This window comes from Panthera tigris, chromosome A3 (assembly GCF_018350195.1).
Source record: "Panthera tigris isolate Pti1 chromosome A3, P.tigris_Pti1_mat1.1, whole genome shotgun sequence".
Taxonomy (NCBI): Eukaryota; Metazoa; Chordata; class Mammalia; order Carnivora; family Felidae; genus Panthera; species Panthera tigris.
Window position 1 is genome coordinate 111,079,545 of NC_056662.1, and position 21,851 is coordinate 111,101,395.

Here is a 21,851-nt window from a genome sequence, read left to right on the forward strand (position 1 = left end):
ATTAGATCCAGTTTATAGGATTGAATCCTTTTGCTCCCTATTAATTTTTAAATGAAATTGTTCTATCAATTATTATGAGAGGGATGTTAATATAGAACTGTATTTATGAATTTGCCTATTCCTTTCAGTTTTATCACTTTTGCTATACATAATTCAAATCTCATGTTTAGGTACATGGAAATTTAAGATTGTTAGGACTTCTTGAATAATTTTTTCTCTTTTTTGCCATGAAATGACCTTTTTATCATTTTTTAAAAAGTTTGACAGAGTACATGCGGATGGGAGTGGGGCAGAGAGAGAGGGACAGAGAGAATCCCAAACAGGGGCTCAAACTCGCAAATTGTGAGGTCATGACCTAAGCCAAAACCAAGTCAGAGGCTTAACTGACTGTGCCACACAGGCACCTCGACCTGTTTATTCTTATAGAAGTTAAAACTAAACCTGGATATTATGACAAAGATAAGTCAAGTAAACAATAAAATGGTCAGGCCACAAAAGTAATTTTAGATAGAAAATGTAGTCTTAATCAAACTCTGATAATAAGCTGATATGGAAAGATAAGAGAAAGACCATCAATCCACCATGAGAATAAAAGCTAGTATTATTAACACATTATTAATAACATGACCTCCTATTTTAGGTAGTAAATTATTAAATAATTGCTAGGCACACGAAGAGGAGTGGCAGGGAGCAGAAGGGGAAAGCAGAGAAAGTAAACCTGGGATTAAGATCTAGAAGCTGATGCAAATTTCTAATAAAGGGTTAGTATCCAAAATATATGAAGAACTTATACAAATCAAAACCCCCAAACTGAATAATACAATAAAAAAATGGGCAGAAGACATGAATAGACATTTTTAAAAAAAGACAGATGGCCGACAGTCACATGAAAAGATGCTCAATGTCACTCATCAGGGAACTATAAATCAAAACTACAATGGGACACCACCTCACTCCTGTCCAAATGGCTAAAATCATCAACACAAGAAACGACAGGTGTTGGCAAAGATGCAGAGAAAGGGGAACCCTCTTAAACTGTTAGTGGGAATGCAAAGTGGTGCAGCCACTGTGGAAAAATATGGAAGTCTCTCAAAAAGTTAAAAATAGAACTACCCCAAGATCTGGCAATTGCACAACTAGGTATTTACCCAAAGAATACAAAAAATAGTTATTCAAGAGGGTCACATGAACCCTGATGTTTATACCAGTGTTATCGACAATAGTCAATTATGGAAACAGCCCAAGTGTCCATTGACTGATGGAGAAAAAAGAGGTAGTATATACACAGTGAAATATTATTTACTCGTAAAAATAATAAAATCTTGCCATTTGCAAGGACATGGATGGAGCTAGAGAGTATTAAGCTAAATAAGTCAGAGAAAGACAAATACCACATGATTTCATTTATGTGGAATTTAAGCAACAAAACAAACGGGCAAAGGGGAAAGAGAGAGGCAAACCAAGAAACAGATTCTTAACAATGGAGAACAAACTGATAGAGAAGGGAGGTGGGAGAATGGATTAAGCAGTGCCCTTGTGATGACCCCAGGTGTTATATGGAAATGTTGGATTGCTATATTGTACACCTGAAACTAATACTGTATGTTAACTCATTAGAACTTAATAAAAACTTTTCAAAAATCTAGAAGATGAGTATTTGTGAATATGAATAGCTTTAAAGACCCAAGCATGAAATATTTTCACTATTACATCTATATGTTTTGAATACTAGAAGATTTCTTCCAAGTCAGATTGTGATTCTAAGACACTATTATAGGGGCTCAGTCGATTAAGTGTCCAACTCTTGATCTTTGCTCAGGTCATCATCTTACAGTTTGTCAGATCAAGACCCACGTTGAGCTCCATGCTGAGAGTGGAGCCTGTTTAGGATTCCCCCCCCCCAAATGGATGAATAAACTTAAAAAATAAATAAAAGACATAAGGAACAGGGTTGCAAAAGAGCTTCATCCATTTATTGGAAACTCCAATCGAAAGCAGCAGCTTTTCTGCAGTGAGGGAAGTTTTGGGACTGAGCCCTTCACCTGTGGGGTGTGATGCTAACTCCCCGTGGTTAGTGGCAGAATTGAATTGCAGCACACGCAGTTAGTGTTAGGGCATCTGAGACATGGTTTTGGCACGAGGAAAGAAACCCACACGTTTGGTGTCAGAAGTGCTGAAAGTGAAAACATCACACTGGGTGAATGGTGAACACAGGAACTCTGTCCTACTTTTGTAACTTCTTTTGAGTCTTAAATTATTTCAAAATGGAAAGTTAAGTATTTTTTAAAGAGTTAATGTGGAGAACAAAAAGAATCTCATTGGCAGATATTAGGCATATTTTCTATCTCTTTTTCTGCACTGTGATGCAAAAAATCATTAGCTAAACTCTTTACCAGATTGGTAATGCACAAATAAGATCTAAATTCTTACATTTTACGTGTGTATTCATCAAATTCTATGACTTCACCTTAAAGTCCTATTAATATGATTAATCAGTCTTGTTGATTTTTCAAGTGCATATCAGGAAGTAGTTCTCAAAGGATTGAATTCTAAAACCAGTCCTTATATATTTAGAAGGCAATGAGCACATAGATTTTCAAGATAGTCTTGAAATAACAAAATGGCAAAAGTTGATAATGTAAGTTTTAAATAAGAAATTGAATACGTTGTAACTATTTGAATTCCTACTCATTATCTGTTTGGAATAGTTCAGATTTATATAAAATGTTTTTATTTGCTCATCTAATGGTTTGATTATATGAAAAAACAGTTGACTGTTTTAGTGTAGAAATCCTAAATTATAAATATAGTAATAAATTCAACAACACAACTATTTATGGGGTAATTATAATCATTTTACAAAACATAATAACTTTGCACTACATTAAGTAAATAATTAAAAATCCTCATTTGTGAAATTTGTTATGGTTTGTGATCATAACAACACTTTATGACATGGACGTTGTCATTATTTTTAATAGGGAAAATTATTCTACTTACAACTCATTCGCTTTCATTGCAAAACATCTTTATCATAGAAAATGTTCAGATATAATCTATTTAAATTGCTTATCAGATTATATGTTTTCAAACATTTTAATCTTAACCATTGTCACTGCAATCAAGTAGCAAATTTCTTTCTTAGATACAGTGTTTTGGATATTACCTGTTTTGATTGTGAAAGTACTACTCCACTAATAATTAAGTTCTTTTTAAGATGCACTCCCCATTGTTGTAGCCATGTTTTTCTCACGAGGTATTTTCTCTTTCATCGTTTAAGAAACTTATTTTTTATTTTGGGTATCTTTTAAGTTGTGTAAAAGCAAATACTATAAATTTCTCATTACAGCCAAGATGACCACCTTCATAAATACAATTCAATCAAATTGAAAACGTTGTTTATTTTTTCTTATACAGGATGTGAAAGGTATACTTGTTCATCCTAATACTGTTGTATAAATATTGGTGCTTTGGTCTCTACTTAATCAATACTTTTGACTTTTGTGTAGGCAGAATAGATAACCATCTTGTCCTATTTCATTGTATGTTTTTAAGTTTGTTCATTCGTTTATTTTGAGAGAGCAAGAGAACAGGGAGGGGCACAGAGAGATAATCCCAAGCAGGCCCCTTGTTGTCAGCATGGAGCCCAAGGCAGAGCTAGATTTCACAAACCACAAGATCATGACCTCAGTGGAAATTAGGAGTCAGACACTTAACCCATTGAGCCGCCCAGGCACCCCCCCTTTTTTTTAGTTGTCTTATTTTAATATAGGTTATCATTCTGTGTAATTAAAATGAATACTTTATTTCTGATTAACATTTAAAAATTAAAACTAAGGATTTCCTCTATTACATGATAGTGTCATTTGCATAAAACAATCTGTAGAAAGCTATGGAACTATGTGATTCAATGATGAACAGAAGAAAATCAGTCTTTCAGTTTAAACCATTGATGTTGATTCACAATAAGAGTAATTGACTCAAATACGTATTCAATTTTCTTCTGTCTTTATATGTGTCTAAACCATAGATAGGCATTTTTTTTTTCTGTAAAGGTCACATAGTAAGTATTTTAGACTTTGGGAGCCACATGTAGTCTCTTTAATATAATTCATTTAAAAATTTCTTTAAAAATATAAAAACCATTCTTCCACAGATAGCAATAGAAAAGTAGCACATGCGATTTGGACTGTGAGCGATACCTTGCCAAACCCTGGTCTAAACGCGGTAAGAATAGCCAAGTTATTTTTGTATTATACCATATCCTTGGCATTAAGATATTTCTAAAGTAGATAAAAGAGACCCACTACATTACGTCCAGTCTATTATGGGCAGAGTTAACCTATGGGTAGAGTCCACAGTTGGGACATCAATGTAAAATCAACAAACATGTCCACATCATTACATTATTTGAATGATATATATATGATATGTTACTTAACATCAGATTGCAGAAAACAGCGATAATTATGTAAACATACATACGTAAAATATATATAAATAGGTGTATATATCAGTAAGTATGTAAATAAGTCTGCAGCAAACACTATCCAGCTATGACAACATTTCCATATAATCTATTTGAATATTGACAGATGTGGAGAACAAGAATCAATAGTTAAATGAGTAAGAATGTCAGCATTAACATCTGGGTTGTTAATAAAAAAAAGTATACCTATATCAGAATTAGATGTGTGTCAGAGCCATATCTGCAAGTGTAAAGTGAGCTGTTAGCTCCCTCTAGAAGGATGGTTGTGAGATTAGTAGAGATACAGTAGAGAAAAGTCATTCAACATGAGGCCTTACTTGCGCACTGTACACATTTGATTAATCTCAATTTTTCTTGTAGTAAAAGTAACATTATAATGGTGTGCCTTTAATACCAAGTAAATTATTTTTGTAGAGTTTTTTTCTTAAGTTTTTATTTATTCCGAGAGAGAGCGAGCAAGCATACACACATACAAGCAGGTGAGGGGCAGAGAGAAGGAGAGACAGAATCTCAAACAGGCTCCATGCCATCAGCACAGAGTCCAATTGGGACTTGAACTCATGAACTGTGAGATCATTACCTGAGCGAAGATCGAGAGTTGGATGCTTAATTGACTGAGCCACCCAGGTGCTGCTATAGAGTTTTATGTGACAAAATTTTAAGGTCTTAATTTTTTACATGCAAATTTATATAATGCTGAAATCTTTGCAAAATGTTCTTTGATTTGCTACTGGCATTTTAAACCAGAGTCGAATAACCACTGATCCTGCTACTATAGGAATAGATCATTTCAGATGCATCCCATCAGTGCACCAAAAGAAGCGTTTGCTACAGGTTTTGATCAATATGAATAGTGTTTAATACACACAGAAATAAATTTAATTTTAATGAGAAGCCTAACGCATGGTGCATGCTGTCAGTGAACTAATACAAGTAATATACCATAATGAACGGACAAATTACAGGCAAAACACACACATACTAAAGAAAAAGAGTAGATGAGGAGGAGTAGGAGCACAAGGAAGAGGAAGAAGGGAAAGAGGAAGAGAAAGAGAAAAAAAAATCCCTAAAAATTATAACATTGGTAAGGCATCGCTATTTAATTTTGCATTAATAAGCATTCAAATAATGGGCCACTCATATGCTGAACATGCCAGGAAAATCTTAATGAAAGGAGTGAATTTAATTCAGGCCTTTTGGGGAAAAAAATAAAAAAACCTAGGAGAAGCATTAGCTTGTAAATGGAGATTGGAAAGCATGTCAGGTGACAGTATAAGCAGAAACTGGTGCAGAGAAAATGTGTGTGGCAATAACACAGAATGAGAAGTAAATAAACCTACCAGGCTTTTAAAGCAGAAAATTTAGCTAGGGAATCATGGGAAATTTAATAGATTCTGCTGTGATTCTAAAACCTAAAGCGCTTGAAATACTAGTGATGAATACTTTTTTTCCCCCACCGGTCCTAGGAAAACATTAGGGAAAAGAAATAATTTTTTTATGTGTAGACCGACAGTTCCCTGCCACACTAACAATAATTGAAAATCAATTCTAACTTATTCCTGATTTCAGTTGAAATGTGTTAGGATTTTATAAGTTTGGATAACCTAATTTTGGAACAGTGGTAACCTTTAAAATGTCCTAGGTTTAAAATAACAAAGTTACATTTCTTGTCATCGCCTCACCATTAGTCATCCAAGGCCCTTCTCTGCCTCCTACTTACTCACTATGGGTTCAGATCGATACAGCAGCCAGTTTACAACATTGCTCTTCACCGTAGCAGAAACTGAAGATCAAGACATATTTTGTTAAGACCATTCATGAATATCACTTTCTACTCCTGCAGTTACCAAATGTTGACTTACTCTTTTTCCTTCAGGTGAGAGACTCTCGCTCCTTCCACAAGTGAACCAGTCTGAAAGTCTCAGACAAGAATGGAATCATACTGAAACATAGGGTCTTTTGTGATAAACAATAGTTTCTAAATTAGGGAGTGTTTAAAAAACAAAAACTCAACCAAGGAAATTTTAAAGATATAATTGGCTTTTATTCACCAATTCATGAACTGGGGAACAATCCTTTGTGGCAAGTAGAGGGGAGTTCCAAAGGGCTACAGAAAAGGAAACATTTTCAAAGGTAGAGAGGGAGTGGGAAAAGCAATGATTAGGGAGGAATCATTGTTTTTGGCAAGATTACCCTCATAGGGGTAACAGAAGGGCTCTGTCAGTAGGAAATTGTCATATTGACTGGTTAAAAGTTACATTTTGGGTGGGGGGAGTCAAAACTGCAGTTAGATATTAAGTCTTGATTTATTGACTTGGGGCCTTAACTTAAAGGACACCATTTTGGGCCTCTGGTAGTCTTCTAAACAGAAATAAAGCTGTTCTCTTCATTTGGAGAGCTAGAAATAAGGTATATTAATTGTCCCAAAAATACTCATTGTACAATATTGGAACAGGAACTAGGTAACCACAAAAATATTATTCAGAAAAGGGAGGGAGTGGACCACCTGGGTGGCTCAGTCAGTTAAGCATCCAACTTTTGATTTCAGCTCAAGTGTTGATCTCAGGGTAGTGAGTTCAAACCCCATATTGGGCTCTGCACTTGGGTATGAAGTCTACTTAGGAAATGGGAAGAAAGGCAGACACATGACAATCATTTTTCTTCAGCCATTCTGAAATTTCCATAGATAAATTGAGGGCATTTCACTTCAGGTACAGGGAATATTTAGACTTGGTTTCTACTCCCTGGATATATTTTCACTTAGTGGAATTTTGATTGACATTGTGTTGAATATATAGGTCAAGTTGGGAAAAACAGATAAGTTGACAATATTGATGTTCATACTTCAAATATGGACTATCTCCATTTATTTAGTTTTTTTTTGTTTATTACAGTTTTATAGTCTACTCATGTAGAATTTGTACATATTTTGTCAGATACATATTGATCTCACTTTTGGAGGTCTAATATAAACAGTAATGTACTTTGGGGGAAAAAAAGAAGAAAGAAAAGGAAGGAAGAAAGAAAAAACAACCTGGGTGGCTCAATAGACTCAGGCTTGGGTCATGATCTTGTGGTTCAGGCTTGTGCTGATAGCCTGGAACTTGCTTTGGATTCTGTGTCTCCTTCTCTCTGTGGCCCTCCCTGACACTCTCTCTCTCTCCCTCTCGAAAATAAACAAATATTAAAAATTATTTAAAAATAAATTTAAAAATTAAAGAAAAAAGTTTGAGAGTGTGTGAGTGGGGGAGGGTCAGAGAGGAAGGGGGGGAATCCCAAGCAGTCTTTGCACTGTCAGCATAGAGCCTGAAGCAGGGCTTGATGTCAAGAATCCTGAGATCATGACCTGAGCTGAAATCAAGAGTTGGATGCTTAACCAACTGCGCCACCCAGGGACCCTTGTAGTAATGTGATTTTAATTTCAAATTTTACATGTTCATTGCTGGTATATAGGAAAATGAATAACTTTTTAAATATTAACTTTGTATCCTATCACCTTTCTATAGTTACCTATGTATTAGTTCCAGGAGTGGTTTTTTTGGCAGTTATTTTTGATTTTCATATAGGCGTTCATGTCATCTGCAAACAATCAGTTTTATTCCTTCCTAATATGTTTTCCATTTATTTCCTATTCTCTTATTGGATTCATTTATAGATTAAATTTTCCTCTTTCTGTGAACACTTGGTTATATTGATTGGATGCCTGATACTGTGATTTGTGTTATGAGTTTCTATTTGCTTTGTATTTCTCTACATAGTTTTGGATTTTGATCTAGCATGCAGTTTTATTATTTTCAAATAAATGTGATCATTTCAAGTCTTGTTTTTAATATTAGTATGGTAAGTTCAGAGAAGCCTTTAGGGTAGCCTTCATTTCACCTCAGATAAGGTACTAATCTTCTGACAGCAAAGACTGAATCTCCCCCCACTCTGTGAAAGCAAAGATCTCTTGGACAGTAAATGATAAGTCACCTAAGTTAAGCAATATCGCACGTGTGATGCTTTGAATTTCAACCTTGGAAATTGTAAATGCTATCCAGTTGGCATGAAGAAGTCAGGAATGTTTGAAAAAAGTCAAGAAGGTTTGATGGAGGCATGAACTATGATTATATCTTTATTTGAAAATTTGCCTCTCAGTAATGATGAGAACGTAGTTGGGAGTAACACAGGGAAATATGAGGTCTATTGCAACTTTGGAAAAGTCAAGGGAAATTATATTGCCATACATTAGATAAATTTTATTCAAGCTACCCTAGGAGTTAGAAAAATGAAAAGCTAAAACACACACACACACACACACACACACACACACACACACACAATTACTCTCTTAGTGGGGTAATTTTCCAAGAAAAGAAAAGGAAGGGAAGGGAGGAATGAAGGAAGAAAAGTTACACTTTGTGTTTTGGTTACAGTGGAAATCCAGAAAATGAAGTTACAATGATACCTGGAAATAAAGCTTGAATATTGATTCACTGCTTATGTCCTACAACAAAATAAAAATTGTCATTTAACCATGCTGTGTTCAATACATGGCAATATATTTTTTAACTGGTAACTGGGGAATATCTTTTTACCTACTAACAAATTATTACTATCTTACAACAACATCAGTTACAAGTTATTGATATCAGGCCCATTTCTGTGTCATAAACTTGACTGTTCTGGGGACATGGTTTGTGACTTTATGGAAACCATCAAATTAGTATCCATAAGTGCTGATGGCTACATTTTCCCTTGAAAAAGGACATCAGCTAAATTTCATTAACTCATTCATATAAAAATAAAATTTGTGTTTTTAAAAAAGGATCACATAACAATTGACTTGATAGTAATCCATTTAATTTACGTCATCATGGTTCCATTTCTTATTAAGTTAATATCAGTCATTTTCCCAAAAACAAACGTAATTTTCTATTTCATAAAAAATAATCAATACATGCTTTAGAATTGGCCTGGGAGAGATTTGAATATTTGAAAAGAATGTAAAAATGAAAACAATGTAAAGGTAAGAGCTGTTACGTACTTGATTGTAACCATGTATTCTTTTGTACTGTACTTCCTACTGAGTGTAGTGAATCTCCAGTTTGTAGTAAGCGGTAGCTTCTTAGGCTCAGCCCTCTACAGAAGGAATTCATGTCACCATTCTGGTAATATAAATACATTTTTTAAATACCTAATTTTATTAGACTACTCCTCTTCCATTGTAGTGGAATTAGTCTAATATTTCTCAACTTGAAAATTTCAGGAATGTAGCCCAATCAACTTTAGCAAAAAAAAAAAAAAAAAAAAAAAAAAAAAAAAAAAAAAAGTCTTAGAATGAAGCGATATCACTCCTTTATTTCCTTTAAATAATTCCACCATCTAGATTTTATTAAAGAATTAATAGACACTATACCAATTCTATGAAAAGGAATACATGTTTTAAAAATTGGGGGAGTACCAAGAAATGGTCAGTATACAGAAGCACATGGCCTCTGTCACAATTATAAGCAGTTGAGTTAGCTCATTGGTGATCATCACTGCTTAACAGGCTCGGAAACTACAGTAGTTAATACGTATTCTAATTTGCTTTCAGCAATAGTGAACTTATAGAATGAGTTGAGAAATGTCATCTATATTCTGAAAGGGTTTGAATATTTACATATGTATATGGTAGGCATATATCTGTGGTGGTGGCTATCTGGTGGTCTGTTCAATGAGGTTTTTAATTATGAATTCAATTTCTGGGTTTTATTTTTGGTTATGTTCTATTCAGATTTTTTTCTTTTTGAGTCAGTGTTAGAAATTTCTAAAAATGTTATTTTGTTGATGTAAAATTATTCATCATATTCCCTTTTAATGGCTAATAGGCATAGGGGAAGTTTTAAATACCTATGGTCATTAGGAAAATGAAAATTTAATCCACAGTGACAGATTTTGCACACCTGCTAGAATAGCTATCATCAAAAGGTCAGATAAGAGTAAGTGTTGGCTAGGATTTAGAGCAATTGGAGCTCTCTGTTAGTTTAAACTACTACAGGGAGTTTAAGATGGGGCAGCTACTTTGGAAAACTGTTTCATAATTCCACATAGTTAAACTCAAATTTACCAAGCAACCCAGAAATTTCACTCTTAGTCATCTACAGAAGAGATATGAAACCATATAACCACACAAAGTCTGCATGTGACTGTTATCAGCATTATTCATAAGTCAAAAACTATAAGACAAACACCCATCAACTAGTGAATGGATACATGTCTACCCTGAGATACTATTCAACAACACAAAGTAACACGCACTCGATACATACTTTAATATAAATGTACCTCAAAAGCCGTGTGCAAAGTAAAAGAAGCCATTTGCAAAAGACTATTTGATGTATGATTTTTCTTGTACGACTTGATCAAAGAGGTAAATTTATCATGACAGTGCATCAGCAGTTGCCTCTAACTGGCGGGGAGGTAGCAGTAGAAATTGACAACGGTCAGCCTCCAGGGAATTTTAGAGGATAACAACAACAAAAAAAAAAATTTAAAGCTGGATTGCTGCGTTATGTACAACTATGCAAATTACAAAACACCATTTAGTTCAATACTTCCAGTTGGTAAGTGTTATGGTGTGTAAAATTTACCTCAATAAAGCTGTGAAATAATTTTGAATTGTCCATCTAAATTCCAATGCTGGAATCCTCTTATTATATCCACATGGAGTGATGGGACTCTCAGACGGAGCAGGATGCTAAAATATGGAAAGAAGAAAGTCTTTCTCCTAATGTCTTACCATGAAGCAACTGCGAATGAGCCTTTGACACATGCAGCTTGTGTTAGAACCTATCTGTATACTCTTCACCTGAAATCTTATATTGTCCCAGTAGTAGGACTTCTTAGCCTCTGCAATGCATTCCTTGGAACCTAGGCTGGCCTCTGGCCTCCAAGTCATTAATAATTTGGCCCTTGGAAGGACAGGATCCTGTTCAGAAATACCTTCATTTAAATGATCTTTGAAGGTGCCGATAATTTGCTACTAATTTCCATACCCTACAAATTCTTAAAGATGCCTTCCTTCCTAAGGAAGGCAATGAATTTGATTTTTTGTAAGATTTTTATTTTTTTAAGTAATTTCTACACCCAACGTGGGGCTTGAACTTACATCCTGAAGATTAGAAGCTGCATGTTTTACTGACTGAGCCAGCCAGGTGCCCTAAAAAGGCAATGAATTTGTTTTTTGGAGTGAATCGTATATTCTCAAAAATTACGTGCTTTTTATTTTTTTTTTAATTTTATGTATTTGAGGGTGGTGCCGGAGAAGGGCAGAGGGAGAGCAGGGGTAGGGGGAGAGAAAGAGAGAATCTTAAGTAGGCTTCATGCTCAGCATGGAGCCTGACAGGGGGCTCTATCCCATGGACTGTGAGGTCATGACCTAAGCCAAAATCAAGAGTTGGATGCTCAACCAACTGAGCCACCCAGGTGCCCCTAGAAAATTAGGCTTTTAAAGATGATGACGAGTAGCATTCTATTAAAAGTACACTAAAAGAGGGGACTCAACATAAATGCAAAAGCATCCCAATGCCCAAGATGAAAAGATTTCAGCCACTCTTAACATCTAGGTATCTAATAAACACTGCTTTACTTCGTATAAATACCTGTAAGTGCTGAGCGTAGGTTTGCTGTCTCTTAACCTGCAAATTAATTGGACAGTGAAAGAATATTATTTATCTAGGTCATTCATCTTTCTCAACATCAAAATGGTCCTATTCAATTATAGATGGTTGTTAAAATGAGCATGACACTCATCGGTTTAAAGGTGCCACTTGGGACTATGATGCAGTGATTGTTTACATAGTTTAGCCTGTCTGCCTCTGAGGAACCCTGGTATCTAACTCTCCAGGTAGATCAGGATGATAAAGTATTACCTTTGATGAATGTTGTCCAAGGCATGGTGGGTTTTGTTTGTGTCTGAATCTGCTTGTAATTGGTCATTCTTTTTTTTTCCTTTTTTTTCAATTTCCATTCTCTTGCTAGATACCTCTAAGAGGCTACAAGTTAACCACATTTGACCACTGGTGCATAGTTTATAATAAACGCCTTTCTAAAAGATGGTAAGAACATATTAAATTAACATTAAATTCTGCTTACTTTGCTCATATTCTTGCTTTATTCAGATTTCGATTGCCATTGGATTTAACCTTGCCTCACTACTTTGGTTCTTGTCTATGATTGACTTTTTTCTGGATCCTAAACACAGTCATAAACTTCTTGATCACCTTTATTACCTTATTCTGCCTTGGCTAGAAAAATCATGGAACCCTTGAATTCGAAGTAAGGATAGGGATCTTTCCAGTGAGGGAATCCCCTGAAATCACTGGAGATTGTCATTATAGTTGAGGCTAAGGAAAAATGGCGTATGTTCAAACAGGCTTAATTTCATTTTATCTTCAACGTTATGAGGTAACCAGGACTTACAGTTTTAACATTATTTTACTCTGTCACGTAGGCAAAGCTTATAAAGGCCAGTCATCATTCATAGTGGCTTCATTTGAAAGAGCATGGATGTGAATCATGCGATTTCAATCAAAACTATTCAATCTTACGGAATACAGTGAGCTTTAAGAATGCACAAAGGACTGTTACAACAGAGCTTTTAAATATTGAGAAACAATATGACTGCCGGGTTAGAATGTCAATATCTGTGGGGTCATAAGTATGCTCTTATGCATCTCTTAGATATCTAGGAAAATCTTTGCCTTTAGTGACCAGAAGATTGTCTCATAGTTTGATGTCACTTTTTTTTTTTTTTTTTTTTTTTTTTTTTTTTTTGGCTAAGATCTTGAATTTCATGATTAAGCATGTTTAGGAAGTTTGTTTAGTTCATGTGAGATATATATCAAGGTTAAGAGATAATCTAGATATTTAGTGTGAGGTGAATTTCTAGGGCATATAATTATTCAGGGACTATGAATAAAGAAATGATGTCTAAAATCTAAAGAACAGAGTATAAGGGATAAAATAGGCAACAGATCTTAAGCAACATCAAAAGCATTTCCAAATAAACAGGTACCTTCGCAAACAATCCGACCTGAGAAGACCGCTGTCTTACTATATAGTGCCTCAGCTGCTAGACTTTCAGTAATGTACATAAATTTGCATAGGGTCTCATAAAAAATAAAGGCCCTTTGTTTGTACTGCAGTTTGTACACATCGGGCTCGGATCACGAAATTGCCCAGTTCTTAGTATCCCAATAAATTATCACAGGGAATTCTTTCGATTCAAAATGATAGAAGGTTGACAAAATCCCAAATATTCCAGTGATTTTGACCACAGAGATGCTTCAAGATTTCAGTCTCTGAGATCTATTTCAACCACGGTGACCGATAACTGTGATCAGAGCAGGATCAGTAACAAAGCTGACGGATTCAGAAGACGACCTTTTGACATAGCACTTCGCATAATCTCTAAACCTATGGTCTAGAACTCTGTCAGAAGCCAGGTAGGGGGTTGGTGAATTTAGTCATGAATGGAGGAAATGGACCTGGTAGCCTGGACTACCATTACACTACCCATATTCCACTGAGCTGAAGACAGTGGCATTTTGTATATCCACGTTACAGAAATAGCTAATTATGTTGTGCGTGTATGACATTCTTGACTTGGGATGCACCCTATACCTCCACCCTCTTTGTAAACGTCCTACTTTCTGTTTCAAGGATTGAGCACCAGCACATTTATTTATCTTGTCTTCACCTCATTAGAGTTCGCTGGCTAATGAAGCTAACCGACAGCATAAAACAACATTTAGTGGCTTTCAAGTGTCAGCAATCAGAGGAAAACAATCTTTACCGGATTGAACAATGTGTTATATCAAGTTTCTGAACCCTGTAGGTCACATTAGTCCATAGCAAACACAGACACTTTGCAGAGACTGCAGATACTTGAGTTATTATTTGAGAAAAACCCTTTTAACTGATGTATTCTCTTTGAAGCTCAGCAAACTTTACCCGGTGCATAAACGTGTGGCAAAATCAAAGAAAAATATTGTGGATTAGACTCTCAAGGTTGTAATTTATTGATTGTGTATGTCTGTTTTGTGGCCGGTCAACTCTGTCCTCCTTAGTGATAAAGAGTCGAGTCATCCCTACTCAATAGTATGTAGATGGCTGGGTCTCATGAAAAGTGAAAATGGAGAATTCTTTTAAACTCATTGGAAATTATGATTTGCTATACCTTATAAATAATGAGAAACTTATTTTCCTCTTACATCAGAACCTCAAACCTAATAATCCAATTTACCTATCTGACATTTTCTATTTTCACTTTCACCATGTTATGCCATGCTGATGCATCTGTTCCAAACGAGGGCCCCTGCTCTGGACTCAAATCACTTACTTGGTTCCTAGTCTTCACTCTTCATTCCAGGTACTTAAAATTTTGGATCCTCAACTTCTTTGATTATAATTAAGGACAAAAGGGCATGTACTTGTAGGATTGGTCATTCATTAGTCACTCATTTATTCATTCATTCATTCACTGAACCTATATTGAATGCCTGACTTGTGACAGGCACACTGCTAGGTGATGAACAAGAACTGACTATGCCAAGGCTCTACTCTCATTTGGCTTACATTCCAATATGTATGCATGTAAATATTTACTACATTGGTGGGTGGGGGGATGCTCTGAGCTGCAAATGGGAAAATGCATGTAGAGTTTAGCATTATGCCTGGCACTAGAAAGGGCTCAATAGGTAGCTTGTCATTCTTGTTTTTTTCCCCTCAAGAAATTAGAATGTAATTATATCTTTAATTGTTGTCTGTCCAATATTATATCTTAAATACTACACATTTCTGATATCATGTAGCTCTGATATTACAAGCCTAGGATCATAGCTAGTATTCAATAAACATGTCCAAAATTGAGCTAGAAGTTCCCTTTCAGCTCTGAAATATTGTGAGTCTCGGAATGGTATTGAACTGGTAGCTTGTGATCTATACTCTGAAAGCAAGTCATTTGGGGCACCTTAGATGCTCAATTTATCATCAGAGGTACCTGATTGAATTGTGTCAAGTGTTTGTTTATTGACAGTGGTGTAGATATTGTTTACTGGTTTTCAGAAGTTAGATTGTGCCTCATTGCAAAGCTCAAAAGAAATCCAGCAGCTTCAGTGAAACAAAATCATTCTCCTTTGAGAAAATGAAGCTATAAAATAGGTATAGATGCCACAAAAAGAGATCTCAACCTAACATAAAAGAGGGACAAATCCCTGATTAAGGATTTTGCATAACAGCTGGTGAACCTAACAGTTATTCTATAAACCAGATTGGGAGATCCAACTAGATGTTCAGATTTTTATCCCTTTTGGCTTTGTTTCACCTACTTGGGAGCTGTGCATTATACTACAGCACTTGGAAGGTCTTCCTGTTTGCCAACTTTGTTTTCTTGTACTTTTAATCTTCACTTGATAATCTTAATCTGTCTGTCTCCCAAAACATGTCTTCTCTTTGTTTGGGATGTCTCTCTTTCAAGGCTGATCAATGTAAATCTGATCCTGCCCTAAGACCCTGATCCTTTCCTTAGAGATTAATTTCAAAGCATTAACTTAGTTTGAATCTTGAGGAATCCTTAATTCCTCAAGAAATTATGTTTCTTCAGTGGGAGGGTCTACACCTCTGTCTTCCAATAAGAATTCAGATCTAAAGTGATTCTAAATTTTCCCAGAGAACTATTTTTATATTCTATTTTGAATTTCTAATTTCTTATAGATAGGCCCACATCTTATTCTTGCTATAAACATTGCAAACAAGTATAATGTCTCAATTTATAAACAGCCACTAATTGATGAATCACATATTATTTGCTAGACCAAGGCACTCATTTCATTCATAGTGATAATGAAACTACAATGGCTCTTAGCTAACAGGGATTGCTCCTAAAATCAGGGACTGGTGGGATGGATGGGGAATGGGACTATACAATGTAAAGGGTAGTCATTACTGAGATGATAATGTCTCAAACATGTCATTTTGTTGTTTGGGTTCCTGTTCTCTTAATTATGATTCAAGATGACCATATATCCAATTTGCCTACTACAATTCCGGTCTACAACAGTTGCCAGGAATAATTATTAGCACTGATTTCATTCTCAAAAGTGGATTTCTTTGGGTGACGCTTTCTGTGGTAACCCCGTTATAGACCACTCAAATGCAGGCAAATTTCTCTGCATTTTGTTAGATCAGCCACATGTCCCACATTCTGCCAAGTCATCTAGAAACATACCCTCTATGAAGAAGGAGACTTTATTTACTGCCAACCACGGCCTTGATTATAGTTTGTTAGGTGTAGTTGTAAGTTCAAGGGTGAATATGTATTAATATTACAGTGATAACATAGAATACCTGGTAGTCACACATTTCTTACCGAGTTTCTAGTTCCAGAGAAAGCTACTATTACATAATTAATATTGACTTAGACAAGTGACAATAGAATACAGAAGTAGGAAGGAATTCCAGTGTATTCTCTTTTGATTTAGAGAGAAAACTAAAATTAATTAGAAAAATAAGAAAAAATAATTTGAACTTCTATATTAGAAAAGATTTATCTATAGAATGACCATATTATTTTATGCCTATCTCCTAAAAAAAAGTGATGGAAATATTTGTGTTCTTCATCTTTAACCAGAAGTTTCTAAGTCAGTGCTTTAAGGATTAAATTGGTTTTCAACAAGGGTTGAGAAGATGCCAACCAATAGGATTTTACTATCAGTAATCTCACAAATTAATAGCTTTCATATACTTTTATGTACTTTTTTTCAAATGAATCCTAAATATGGATATACTTAATCATTTCTTTCAAACTTGAAAAAAGATGGTTTATTAGCTTTCTGTAAAACCGTTTCTCTTAGCACATATAAATCAATATCAAATTAATAGTTGAGAAAAATTTAGTTTCACTATCTGATTATATTCTTATTAAAGAATAAAGCATTCTGAAGTTTTCTTGAATTGCATTCATAAGTTGTTTTGGCCTACCGAATTAGTAACTTCTTAAACATAATTACTCACTATGTTGAAGAGCATGATACGTAAAAACATAAATACTACTTTTATTAGGAGTTTTTATTTTTCCTTATGCTCTAGGTAAGCTTTAGCTTTTTGAGTTTCTTTAATGTGCACCATCTTGCTTCAACTGTCCTACTTTATTTCTTTATTTCTTGGAATCCTTGTATTAACTCATCAGTGAGGTGTCCAATATCACTTTCTGAAGGAATGCTGGCTGTCAGGACTTGTTAGCTTCCCTTATCATATTTAAATATTCTCACATTTGCAATTATTTTTTCAAAGTTTTGTTTCCCACTAGAATGAAGCTCCACATAGGGCATGACAAACCTATTGTCTGTTGTATTTTTCAAAAATATTTTTGTTCCTTTAGTTATGTAATTAGTATTGTAATATGCTTTTTCACCATTAAATGACTTTGATTAGTGAGCATTAAAGATTCTTGAAAGTTCAGATAATTAGATTCCCAGCATTCTCTCTGTACCATGTTTTTACTCAGTCTGCAAAGCCTGCCTATAATTATTTTTCTCCTATTTTGCAATGTTGTGCTCTTTCTTGCCTTCAAATCTTTTTCTATTTCCTGGGGAAAACAAAGTTGACTTGCTTCCAGGTAGGAGGAGGGGAGAAAGACGTGGAGACAATGAAGTCAAAATTAAATGTCGTAACTAAACATGACACTAGGACATGATTCTTAGTCACATACAAGTTCATTACTATTAGCTGGTTTATTTGGAAAGAATATACCACTGTTTAAGGATGAAAAAAAAGTATAGGAAGGCAATATAGAGAGGAGAAAAGGACCAAGCATAATTACAGATGATCACAAGACTTAATTTCACCAGTTACTATGTATGTGACATTGAACCAGTTACTAAACCTGTTAAAAACTCAATTTCTGCGTTCGTAAAATGTGAATGTTAACCTCAGAATCCAGTAGTACATATAATACACTTAACAATAGATTTTAGAAAAAAAGAGGGAGAAACAGAAAGAAATGCCCAACATAAAAGTGGACAGTTAATTTCAAAAATCGTAATTCAGCCATTAAATAATTTGCTATGAACATGCTGGTAGTTCTATTAGACATTATTTTGCCTCAAAACAAAATAAAATACTGCATTTAAAAATAAAAAATTGAGGGGCACCTGGGTGGCTTAGTCAGTTAAGCCTCTGACTTCAGCTCAGGTCATGAGCTCACGATTCGTGAGGGAGCCCTGTGTTGGGCTCTGTGCTGACAGCTCAGAGCCTGGAAGGTGCTTTGGATTCTGTGTCTCTGTCTCTCTGCCCCTCTCCTGCTTGTCTGTTCTCTCCCTCTCTCCAAACAAACATAAAGAAAATTAAAAAATAAAAATTGAAAAATGAAAAGGATAAAAAAAAAGACATTTGTTAATTCAAGGAATAGTTCATCACCTGCTATTTATTTATTTGTTTGTTTGTTTGTTTATTTATTTATGTTCTTTGCCTTGAAACAGAATTCCAGTTGTTAAAGAAGGTGCCTTTTATCGTATAATTTTTGGACCATAAATGTCCCTATGTTGGGACTTTATTCTTTCACCTTTACGCCATTATTTCTACTTAACTCCTTCTGGAATAATTTATTTTTGTAGATAATCTTCGTTATGAGATTACTTTAATACGTGTTTAAGCCATGTGACTTCTGTGGAATTTATTTTAGAAATTATAACTCTATCAAACATTCAATTGACTTTATTATCACTAGGTAGCATTTATAAGCCACTTTTTAATTTGGTTCCTGCTATATAATCATTCGTTAATGCAAATTCAATGCATCATTGCTCTCTTCCATGAACAAACAACTTTCCTTTTAGCTCAGCCCTAGCAGCTCAGTTACTGATCTTTGTTCACTCTATAGTGAATACTTTTCAGAGCTGAAGGTATTATCCTTCACTTCTATCCTTGCTTCTCTTTGGGGAAGCTGTTCTATGCTCTTTTTCAGCATCATATATGATGATATGATTTTAATAAAACTGTTGTTTATATATTCTTGGTTATGCCAAACGTTCAGACCCCTTACAATGATGACAGAAAGCATTGCTGAAGTAAGCCATAGGTAGATGTTTACATACATGCACACATCTACATATGTGTGTATATTCTTCATAATATCATCAATGTCCTAAGTTTTTTCAACTTCCTTTGAAAACCATTCAATACTAATCAAATCAAAAGTTTGAGATACACCTTTTGAAGAAATAAAATCTTCCATGATAATTTTTTTTCTTCTCTTAATGATTGAGAATCTTCTGTTGGTTCTATAATCAGCATTGGAATCAGAGACCTTGCTATACTTTATATTCTCTGGGTTAGAAGAGTATCTTGTGAGTAGTTCTGATCTCAACATTGGGACGTTCATTTATCAATTTAACTTATTACGAGTTTTCCCTACTAATAGGAAAACAATGATCATCTAGTCAGTATTGACTAATGTTTTAACACATGACATATAATTTTTGGCAGTCGTGATTATAAAGTCATGCATAAATATTAGAAGTGATTTAACAGTGTAAGTTAGTTTTAAGTTTGTGGTTTCTTTCAAAAATCAAAAGTGTCATGAATATAATTTTCATCCTCCTTCAGGCAAATATATGTAGATAGCATCATCATATTCCCATTATTTCTTTAAAAATAAATAATATCTTTTATTTTACAATACTCCTCCATGTGCATATCAAGAAACTGCTTGGGCTTGTGATGTTCACTTTTTCTGTCTCCAAACATTTGTTGAATGTTTGCCATGTGGCACACACACTATTGAAGGCACTGAACTTAATATGTGTTTGACTACTGGTCTCATACATTCACTTTGATAAGAAATAAAAAGGGAAACCACACCACCAGTGAAAATGTGTGAAACCCTCCAAAAAAACTATTAAGTTTCAAATTTCTTTTAAAAAAAAAAAGTGTTGACTCCTACATTTTGTTTGATGTGTTTTCTAATCACTGGCTATTTCATAAATTTATAAATAAAATTTGTTTATGAAAAAATTTTATTACATAAAAAGACTATTGATAAGCTAAATAAAGGGGTGACTAATGGTGGTGATGACCATTTTAATGATGAATCTAGGATCTAAATTTAGTATAGTCCAGAATAATAGAATTTCTCTTTCACCGTAGTGACATTATACAAACTTCTGTAAGGACTTGCATAAGTCCCTGAACAAGTGATTTACTTGGCTATTTTTTTTTTGCCTGCTTATTACATACAATATGATGAACCTCTATACTTAGTAAATTTGAGGATCATGTATGTGCAGGAATGAATTAATGCCTATATTTTCTCAGTCCATTTCAGATTAATGTGGTGTGGAGTGGTCAGGAGAGATTTCACTGTCCCTCTGATGGTCTTCCTCCTGTTCAATGAATTCTGTTAAATGATCCCTGTAAGACACATCCTTCATTCCTGGCTCACAAAAATTGAGTTCTGAATAGCATTGTTTTTAGTGTATGGAATTCACCAGATGGTACCAAATGGCCAATATTTTAAACTGCTTCCTGAGGGTAGATCTCCAGCTGAGCCTTCCTGTCAGCCTCATTCTCATTGACTTTCACTGTGCTCATTCATTTTAAAACTATCATGTGAGCAGTACTCATGTTTTCCCAGGAGATGTAATTGTGCATATTAGCAACTATGAAGCTTAAGTATGTTTCATAACGTCTGCTCTTCTGCTTGTGTTATCTTCAAACAATGTCTTATTTTTAAATGACTGTGTTCCATCTTAAATTCCAAATGGTGATTCCCTCTCTTTTCGAGAGTCAATTCGCCAAAGAAAAAAATTACAGGTAGTGATTTGTCTTAGCTATCAATGCATCTTTGACAGACAGTCTCATCTTTGTTGTCAGGCTGAAACGTTCTGTTCTAGAACAGAAGGAAAACGTTACACAGTGCTTATGAGTCTCTGAAGTCTTTATTGGTACTCAGCTCACCTTCACACCTTCATGAGAAGGAAGAGTAGATTTATATTCGAAACTATATTGAAAAATGTCTACTTTAAATGCACTCAAAGGACTTTCCAGTTGTTTTATTGCAATTCCAGGCTACCTTCATGTCACTGAAATAAGTTGGGCTAAGCAAGGTAGACATTCTTATAAATTTGTAGGAGGCTACCTTGAAAAAGTTGATGGGAAAATAAATAGGCTATATTCTGCTGCTGTTATTCATGTTAGAGTTAGAGCTTTCTAGTAGTAAGTTACTACTAAGTAGGTGTAAATATCCAAGGAGCAATGAAAGAGGAGTACCTATCATATATCTGTAACCTGTAATTCAACACTGAACAATGCAAGCACAAGGTCAATAGGGCCAAACACT